Source organism: Muntiacus reevesi, chromosome X (assembly GCF_963930625.1).
Source record: "Muntiacus reevesi chromosome X, mMunRee1.1, whole genome shotgun sequence".
In the NCBI taxonomy this organism is placed as follows: domain Eukaryota; kingdom Metazoa; phylum Chordata; class Mammalia; order Artiodactyla; family Cervidae; genus Muntiacus; species Muntiacus reevesi.
In genome coordinates, this window is record NC_089271.1 from 57406805 (window position 1) to 57416102 (window position 9298).

Genomic DNA, 9298 nt, shown 5'->3' on the forward strand with positions numbered 1-9298 from the left:
GACTCAAGTTTGCCTCTATGTCCTGGCTATTGTAAATAGTTCTGCAATGAACATTGGTGTGAATGTGTCTTTTTCAATTAGGGCTTTCTTAGGGTATATGCTCCCTTGTAGGATTGCTGGTCCATATAGCAGATTTGTTCCTAGTTTCTAAAAAAGCTCCATACTGTTCTCCGTAGTGGCTGTATCAACTTACATTCCTACCAACAGTACAAGGGGCTTCACTTTTCTTCACATCCTATCCAGTATTTATTGATTCTTCGATGATGGCCATTCTGACCAGTGTGAGGTGACACCTCATTGTGGTTTTGATTTGCATTTCTCTAATAATCAGAAAATCTGTATGCAGGTCAGGAAGCAACAGTTAGAATTGGATATGGAAAAACAGACTGGTTCCAAATCAGAAAAGGAGTACGTCAAGGCTTTATGTTGTCACATTGCTTATTTAACTTATATGCAGAGTACATCATGAGAAAGGCTGGGTTGGAGGAAGCACAAGCTGGAATCAAGACTGCTGGTAGAAATATCAATAACCTGACATATGCAGATGACACCACCCTTATGCCAGAAAGCAGGAAGAAACAAAGGGCCTTCTGATGAAAGTGAAAGAGGAGAGTGAAAAAGTTGGCTTAAAGCTCAACATTCAGAAAACTAGTATCATGGCACCTGGTCCCATCACTTCATGGCAAATAGATGGAGAAACAGTGGAAACAGTCACAGACTTTTATTGGGTTCCAAAATCACTGCAGATGGTGACTGCAGCCATGGAATTAAAAGATGCTTACTCCTTGGAAGAAAACTTATGACAGCCTAGACAGGATATTAAAAAGCAGAGACATTGCTTTGCCAACAAAGGTTCATCTAGTCAAACCTATGGTTTTCCAGTAGTCATGCATGGATGTGAGAGTAGGACTATAAAGAAAGCTGAGCTCTGAAGAATTGATGCTTTTGTACTGTGGTGTTGGAGAAGACTCTTAACGAGTCCCTTGAACTGCAAGGAGATCCAACCAGTCCATTGTAATGGAAATCAGTCCTGACTATTCATTGGAAGATCTGATGCTGAAGCTGAAACTCCGATAATTTGCCCACCTGATGTGAAGAGCTGACTCATTTGAAAAGACCCTGATGCTGGGAAAGATTGAAGGCAGGAGGAGAAGGGGACAACAAGAGGATGAGATGGTTGGATGGCATCACCAACTCAATGAACATGAGTTTGGATGAACTCCGGGGTTTGGCAATGGACAGGGAAGCCTGGCATGCTGCAGTCCATGGGGTCACAATGAGTCAGACATGACTGAGCTACTGAACTGAGCTGAATTGAGTAATGAGCAATACTGACCTTTTGTTTTTATGTGTTTGTTACCCATTTTCATGTCTTCTTTGGAGTAATGTCTGTTTAGATCTTCTGCACATGGTTTTTTGATTGGATTGTTTGTTTTTCTTATGTTGAGCTGTATGAGCTGGTTGTATACCTTGGAGATTAATCTTTTGTCCCTTACTTCATTTGCAATTATTTTCTGCAATTCTAAGCACTGCCTTTTCATCTTGTTTATGATTTCCTTTGCTGTGCAACAGCTTTTAAGTTTAATTAAGTCCTATTTACCTTTTTTGTTTTGTTTTTATTTCCATTCCTCTAGGAGTTTGTTCAGAGTGGATCTTGCTGTGATTTGTGTCAAAAAATATTCAGCTTATGTTTTTCTCTAAGAGTTTTGTAGTTTCTGGTCTCACATTTAGGTCTTTAATATAGACGTTTGACTTGTGGTTAGTATGAGGATTTGGCATAACAATCAGTATATACATGTATATACATTTTAAGTTGCTGATTTCTTAACTTCACATGTGTTTTAAAGACCTTGCATTTGTACTCTCCTCTCTCATAATTACTGGTTTTGATATTGTTTCTATATGTGAATTATTGCTTATCTTTACTGCGTGTTTGTCATCTCTTCTTAAACACTTCTGCTTCTGTTAGGTTCTATCTTTTTATGGTGCCCATCCTTGTATGAAATGTTCCCTAAAAGATGATGCTGTTAAAGTGCTGCACTCACTATGTCAGAAAATTTGGAAAACTCACTAGTGGCCACACAACTAGAAAAGGTTAGTTTTCATTCCAATCACAAAGAAGACAAATGCCAAAGAATATTCAATCTAGCATATAATTGCCTTCATTTCACATGCTAGCAAGGTTATACTTAAAGTCCATATAGTCAAGCCTATGGTCTTTACAACATTCATGTACAGATGTGAGAGATGGACCATAAAGAATGGACCAAAGAATTGATGCTTTAGAATTGTGATGTTAGAGAAGACTCTTGTGAGTCCTTTGGATTGCAAGGAGATCAAACTAGTCAATCCTAAATGAAATCAACCCTGAATATTCATTTGAAAGACTGATGCTGAAGCTGAAGCTCCAATACTTTGGCCGCCTGATGCCAAGAGCTGACTCATTGGAAAAGACCCTGATGCTGGAAAAGTTTGAAGCCAAAAGGAGAAGTGGGCAGCAGAGGATGAAATGGTTATATAGAATCCCCAAATCAATGGACATGAATTTGAGCAAGCTACAAGAGATAGTAAAGGATAGAGGAACCTGGCTTGTTGCACTCCATGGTGCCACAAAGAGCCAAATACCACTTTGTAACTGAACAGCTACCACAAAGCTGTGTGCTTGCCTTTACCAACGAGTTTTTCCATTTCATAATCTTCATGTTTCTTTTTGTGACCTTGACATTTTCGCCTAGAGAAGTGCCTTTAGTATTTGTCATAAAATTGTTTTTTGGTGGTACTGAATTTGTTTAGCTTTTGTTTTCTGTAAATTTTTTGTTTTTTTCCATTGAATCTGAATGAGATTCTTTGTAGGTAGAGTAGTTTTGGTTGTAAGTTTTTCCTTTCATAACTTTAAATATATTGTGAGACTCCCTTCAGGTTTGCAGAGTTTCTAATGATACACATATTGTGATTTTCTTGTGTTATTTGTTGCTTTTGCTTTGTTGTTTTTAATATTTTCTCTTTGTTTTTAACTTTTGTCATGTTGATTATTGTGTGTTTTAGCGAATTCCTACTTTGATTAATCCTGTATTGGATTCTGTGTGCTTCCTGGACTTGTTTTATTGTTTCTTTTCCCACACTAGAGTAGTTTTCATCCATTATGTCTTCAATATGTTCTCGGGTCCTTTTTCTCTTTCTGGGACTCCTAATTTGCAATGCTGGTGCATTTGACATTGTCCCAGAAGTTTCTTAAACTGTCCTCATTTATTTTCATTCTCTTTTCTTTATTCTGTCCTGCAGCAGTAATTTCCATCACTTTTTTGTTCCAACTCATTGCTCTTTTTTTCTGCATCAATTATTCTGCTCTTTATTCTTTCTAGTCTATTTTTCATTTCAGTTATTTTAGTCTTCAACTCTATTTGGTTGTTCTTTATATTTTCTAATTCTTGCTAAAATTTTCTTATAGCCTGTCTTTCTGTAAATGCATCTTTTTCCTGAGTTCTTAGATCACATTTACAATCATTACTCTAAAATCTTTCTCAGATAGATTGTCTTCCTCCACTTTTTCTTCTTCTGGATCATGTTCTTTGCTATCACATTTTGTTCAAATATCTATTGCATTTTTTAATGTAGTAGCTTATTTATATTTTTAACCTTGGAGAAGTGACTATGTATTGCAGTTGTTCACTCCCATCTTCTCACCTAATATCCAGGGACCATTTTGTACCAGGTTGGGTTCTGACATGTGTTTGCAGATTCAGATCTGTAGAATGAAAGATCATAGTTTTCTCCTTTATGGTGTCTGCCCCGTAATGTGTTAGGTTGCTCTAAAGATTTGTGCTAGCGTCCTGGTTGAAGGAGCTGGGGCCTGATCCCTGGTGTTTGGAGCTGTGTTTTGGTCTTTTGGTGGGCAGAGCCGTGTCAAGGAACATGTGTACAAGTTGTTTGTTCAGAAAAAAATTTTAGGTAGCTTGTCTGTTGATGGGTGGGGCTATGTTCTCACTGTTTTATTTATTTGGCCTGATGTGTCCCAGCATTGGAACCTAAAGTTTATGGCTTGGGGCCTGGTCAAGTTGCTTATGATGAAGCAATATATCTGCTAACAGGAAGAATTCACATAGATAAATACTCCTTGATATATCTGCCACCAGCTTTTATGACCCTGAGAGAGCTAGAGCTGCCCCTTGAGCCAACAGAAATTCCATCAAGACTATCAAGTAAGTCTGGCCAAGGCTCCTGTGAAGTCACTGCTTTTGCTCTGAGTCCTGGTATACATGAGACCTTTTGTGTACCCTCAAAGAATGCAGAACATGGCATCCGATCCCATCACTTCATGGCAAACAGATGAGGGAAAAATGGAAACAGTAGTAGATTTTATTTTCTTCGGCTTCAAAATCACTGCAGATGGTGACTACAACTGTGAAATTAAAAGACACTTGCTCTTTGGAAGTAAAACTGTGAAAAACCTATACAGCATATTAAAAAGCAGAGACATCACTTTGCTTACAAAGGTCAATATAGTCAAAGCTGTGGTTTTTCCAGTAGTCATGTGTGGATGTGAGAGTTGGAGTATGAAGAATGCTGAACACCGAAAAATTGATGCTTTCTAACTGTGGTGCTGAAGATGACTCTTGAGAGTCCATTGGACAGCAAGGAGATGAAACCAGTCATTCCTAAAAGAAATCAACCCTGAATATTCATTGGAAGGACTGATGCTGAAGCTGAAGTTCCAATACTTCAGCTACCTGATGAGAAGTGCCAACTCACTGGAAAAGACTCTGATGCTGGGAAAGGTTGAGAGCAGGAAAAGAGAGTGACAGAGAATGAGATGGTTAGATGACATCACAGACTCAATGGACATGAACTTGAGCAAACTCTGGGAGATAGTGAAAGACAGGGAAGACTGGCATGCTACAGTCCATGGGGTCACAAAAAGTCAGACACGACTTAGCAACTGAACAACAACAAAGAGTGGAGTCTCTGCTTTCCCCAGTCCTGTGGAGCACTTGTGATCAATCTTCAGTACCCTTCAAAACGTCATGATTTGGGGGTTCCTCCTCCTGATGCCAGACTCCTAGGTTGTGATGCTGGGCTCAGAGCAAAATTTCTGCAATATAATTATTCTCTAGCTTGATCATTGTCCACTCAACGTTATGGGACTTGACTATATTCCAAATGCACCTCTCCTAACATCTTTAGACTTAGAATATCTTTTTTGGTAAGTTCCAATATTTGTATAGATGGTTGTTCAGTAATTAGTTTTGATTTAGGTGTAGTCATATAAGGTGGTGAGCTCAAGGTCCTTATAGTCCACCATCTTGTTTCCCTTTCTTTGATCTACTTTTTTGTGTTGTTGTTTGACATTTGATTCACATGCTACACAAGTCACCCATTTGAAGCAGGTGGGTTAAAATATATTCACAGATATGTGCATATCTAAAAGAAATCAACCCTGAATATTCATTGGAAGGACTGATGCTGAAGCTGAAGTTCCAATACTTCATAAAACATTTTGGTCACTTAAAAAAAAAGAAAAAAAACTGGGAACATTTAGCTATAATCTATTTAGTACACTGCATGCACGCATAACACACACAACACAAACACATAGACACACACGAGCACAAATATGTTAGCAACCACTAAACTAAATAATTTCTGTATCTACAGCATCCTTATTCTGGATATTTTACATAAATGGAAGCACAATATGTTCTCTTTTGTTATTGGTTTCCTTCACTTAGGAGTTTTTTTTTTTTTTTTTAACTTTCATCTGTGGTGCAGCATGTATCAGTACTTTATTTCCTTTTCATGGATGTATAATAATAATAATATTCCATTGCATGCCTATGCTGCTTTCATTCATTGATAACTATTTATTTTTTCTACCTTTTGATGATTATTGATAATACACCCATGATCATTCACATATAATTGTTTATGTGAACATAATTTTTTAATATTTTGGAAGAATATACTTAGATGTAAAATTTCTAGACCATATATTAACTTTATGTTTGTTTGACAAACAATCAGATTGTGTTACAAAATGATTACATTATGTTTATTCCCACCAGCAATATATGAGATTTCTGATTTTTCCACTTCCTCACCAACACTTATTATTGCTATTTTTTTAATTATATCCATTCTATAACCATCCTAGGGGGTGTGATTTGGTATTATATTGTGATTTTGAGTTACATTTCGCTGATGACTGATGATATCAAATATCCTTTTATGTACTTGTTAAGCTGTCTGTATACATTACTTGGAGAAGTGTCTTTTCAGATTCTTTGCCAGTTTTTAAACAGATTGTCTTTTTATCAAGTTATAATAATTCCTTATATATTCTGAATCCAAGTCCTTTATAACACTTATGATTTGCAATTATTTTCTTCTATTCCATGGGTTGTCTTCTCACTTTGTTAATGGTGTCTTTTGAAGCACAAAATATTTATTTTAATGAAGTCCAATTTATTTGATTTTTCTTTTATTCATATGTTTTGTTTTGTTTCTTTTTTGTTAAAAGCATTCCTAGGTATGAAGGCTTTGAGATTTTGAAAAATTGAAGTATACTTAATTTACAATGATATCTTAAATTCAAGTGTATAGGAAAAGAAATTCAGTCTATATGTATGTACATTCTTTTTCAGATGTTTTTTGCATTTTAACTTATTAAAAATATTGAATATAATTTGCTGTGCTTAACAGTAGGTCCTTGTTTTTTCTACTTATTTTATATATAGTAGTGTATATATGTTAATTCCATCTTTCTAACTTATTTCTCCTTCAAAACCTCTTTGGAACCATAGTTTCCTTTCTATGGTTGTGAGTATATTTCATTTTTGTAAGTTTTGTAAGTTCCTTTGTATCACTTTTATAGATTACACATGTATGTGATATCATATGATATTTGTATTTGTCTGCCTTACTTCACTTAGTATGATAATCAGTAGGATCATCCATGCTACTGAAAATGACATTATTTCACATTATTTCATTCATTTTATGGATGAGCCATATATATATATATGTGGCTTCAGTCATTGCTGACTCCCTGCAACACTCTGGACTGTAGCCCACCAGGTTCTTCTGTCCATGGGATTCTCCAGGCAAGAATACTGGAGTGGATTGCCATGCCTTTCTCCAGGGGATCTTCCAGGAACCAATATCTCCTACATTGCAGATGGATATGTTACTGCTGAGCCACTGGGGAAAGAGTTTACATATATATATAAAGCTACAAATAATAAATGATGAAGCTGTGGAGAAAAAGGAATCATTTTATACTGCTGGTGAGAAAGTAAATGTTGTTCAGCTACTATGGGGAACAGTATGAAGATTGCTTTAAAACTCAAAATAGAGTTACTATATGATCCTGCAAGCCCTCTTCTCGGCATATATCCAGAGAAAATTATACTTCAAAAGGACACATAATGTTCAGTATTCATAGCAGCACTATTTACAGGAGTGACTTGGAAGCAGTCTAAATATACATCGATAGATGAATGGATAAAAATGATTTTATATAAATATATGTATGTATATAATACATGCATTATATTATATATACATATTCAGCTTTCCCAGCACATCTGATTGTAGCAACTGCCTTTTCTCCATTGTGTAGTTTTGCTTCTTTTGTTGTATATTAATTGAAGATAAATGCAAAAATTTTGGGGGGTAGTTTTTGTCCTGTTCCAATATCATAATCTTTTGATGACTGTAGTTTTGTAGTATAGTCTGAGGACAGTACAGTTGATTCCCCCATCTCCATTCTTCTTTCTCAAGATTGCTTTGTCTAATCGTGGTCTTTTGAATTTTCATACAAATTATGAATTTTTTTGTTCTAGATCTGTGAAAAATATCACTGGTAGTTTGATAGGAATTGCATTCAATCTGTAGATTGCTTTGAGTAGTATAGTCATTTTCACAATATTAATTCTTCCAACCCAGGAACATAGTATATCTCTCCACTTGTTTGTGCTAACTTTGGCTTCTTTCATAGGTGTCTTATAATTTTCTGCATACAAGTCTTTTGTCTCTTGAGGTAGACTTATTCCTAGGTTTTGTTGCAATGGTGAATGGGATTGTTTACTTAGTTTCTCTTTCTGACTTTTTATTTTCAGTGTATAAGACTGCAAAGGATTTTAAACTGATAAGAACAGATACTGGACTTGATCTTAGCCAAAAGACTGAGAAGCATGTATGGATTTTATATTCTGTGACTTTACTATATTCACTGATTTTTTGTTATTCAGTCACTCAATAGTGTCCAACTCTTTGTGACCCTATGTATTGCAGCACAGCAGACTTCCCTGTCCTTCACAGTCTCCTAGAGTTTGCTTAACCTCATGTCCATTGAATCAGTGATGCCATGCAACCATTTCATCCTCTGTCATCCCCTTGTCTTCCTGCCATCAATCTTTCCCAGCATCTGGGTTTCTTCCCATGAGTCAGCTCTTTGCAACAGCTAATGAAATTCACTGATTATCTCTAGTAATTTTCTGTGGCATCTTTAGGGTTTTCTGTGTATAATATCATGTCATCTGCAAACAGTGAGAATTTTGCTTCTTATTTTTTAACCTGGATTCCTTTTCTTTCTTCTTCTTCTCTGATTACCATGGCTAGGACCCACAAAAATACGTTGAATAATAGTGGGGAGAGTGAGCCCAATCTTTGTTCCGTTTCTGATCTTAGAGGAAGTGCTTTCAGTTTTTCACCATGGAGAATAACATTTGCTGTGTGTTTGTCATATATGGCCTTTATTATGTTGAGACAGTTTCCTTCTATGCCTATTTCTGGAGAGTTTTTTTTTTTTTATCATAAATATGTGTTGAATTTTGTCAAAAGTTTTCTCTATATCAGTTTACATGATCATATGATTTTTATCTTTCAATTATTAACATTGTGTATGACTGATTTGCATATATTGATTAATCCTTACATCTCTGGGATAAATCCCACTTTATTATGATGTATGATCCTTTTAATGTGTTGCTGGATTCTGTTTGCTAAAATTTTGTTGAGGATTTTTACATTTATGTTCTTCAGTGATATTGGCTTGTAATTTACTTTTTCATGGCATCTTATCTGATTTTCATATCAGGGGTTATGTGGCCACATATAATGTGTTTGGGAGCTTTTTTTCCCTGCAATTTTCTGGAAGAATTTGAGCAAGATAGATGTTAACTCTTTTCTGAACTTTTGGTACAATTTGCCTATTAAGCCATCTGGCACTGGGCTTCTGTTTTTGGAAGACTGACTTATTACGGTTTTGATTTCTGTGCTTGTGATTGATCTGCACATATTT

General features: G+C 35.8%; 1 pseudogene; it reads right to left on the bottom strand.

The window, feature by feature from the left end:
• Positions 1–8069: 8069 nt before the first annotated feature.
• LOC136154998 (U2 spliceosomal RNA) lies at positions 8070–8192 on the bottom strand (annotated as a pseudogene).
• Between the last annotated feature and the right edge of the window lie 1106 nt (positions 8193–9298).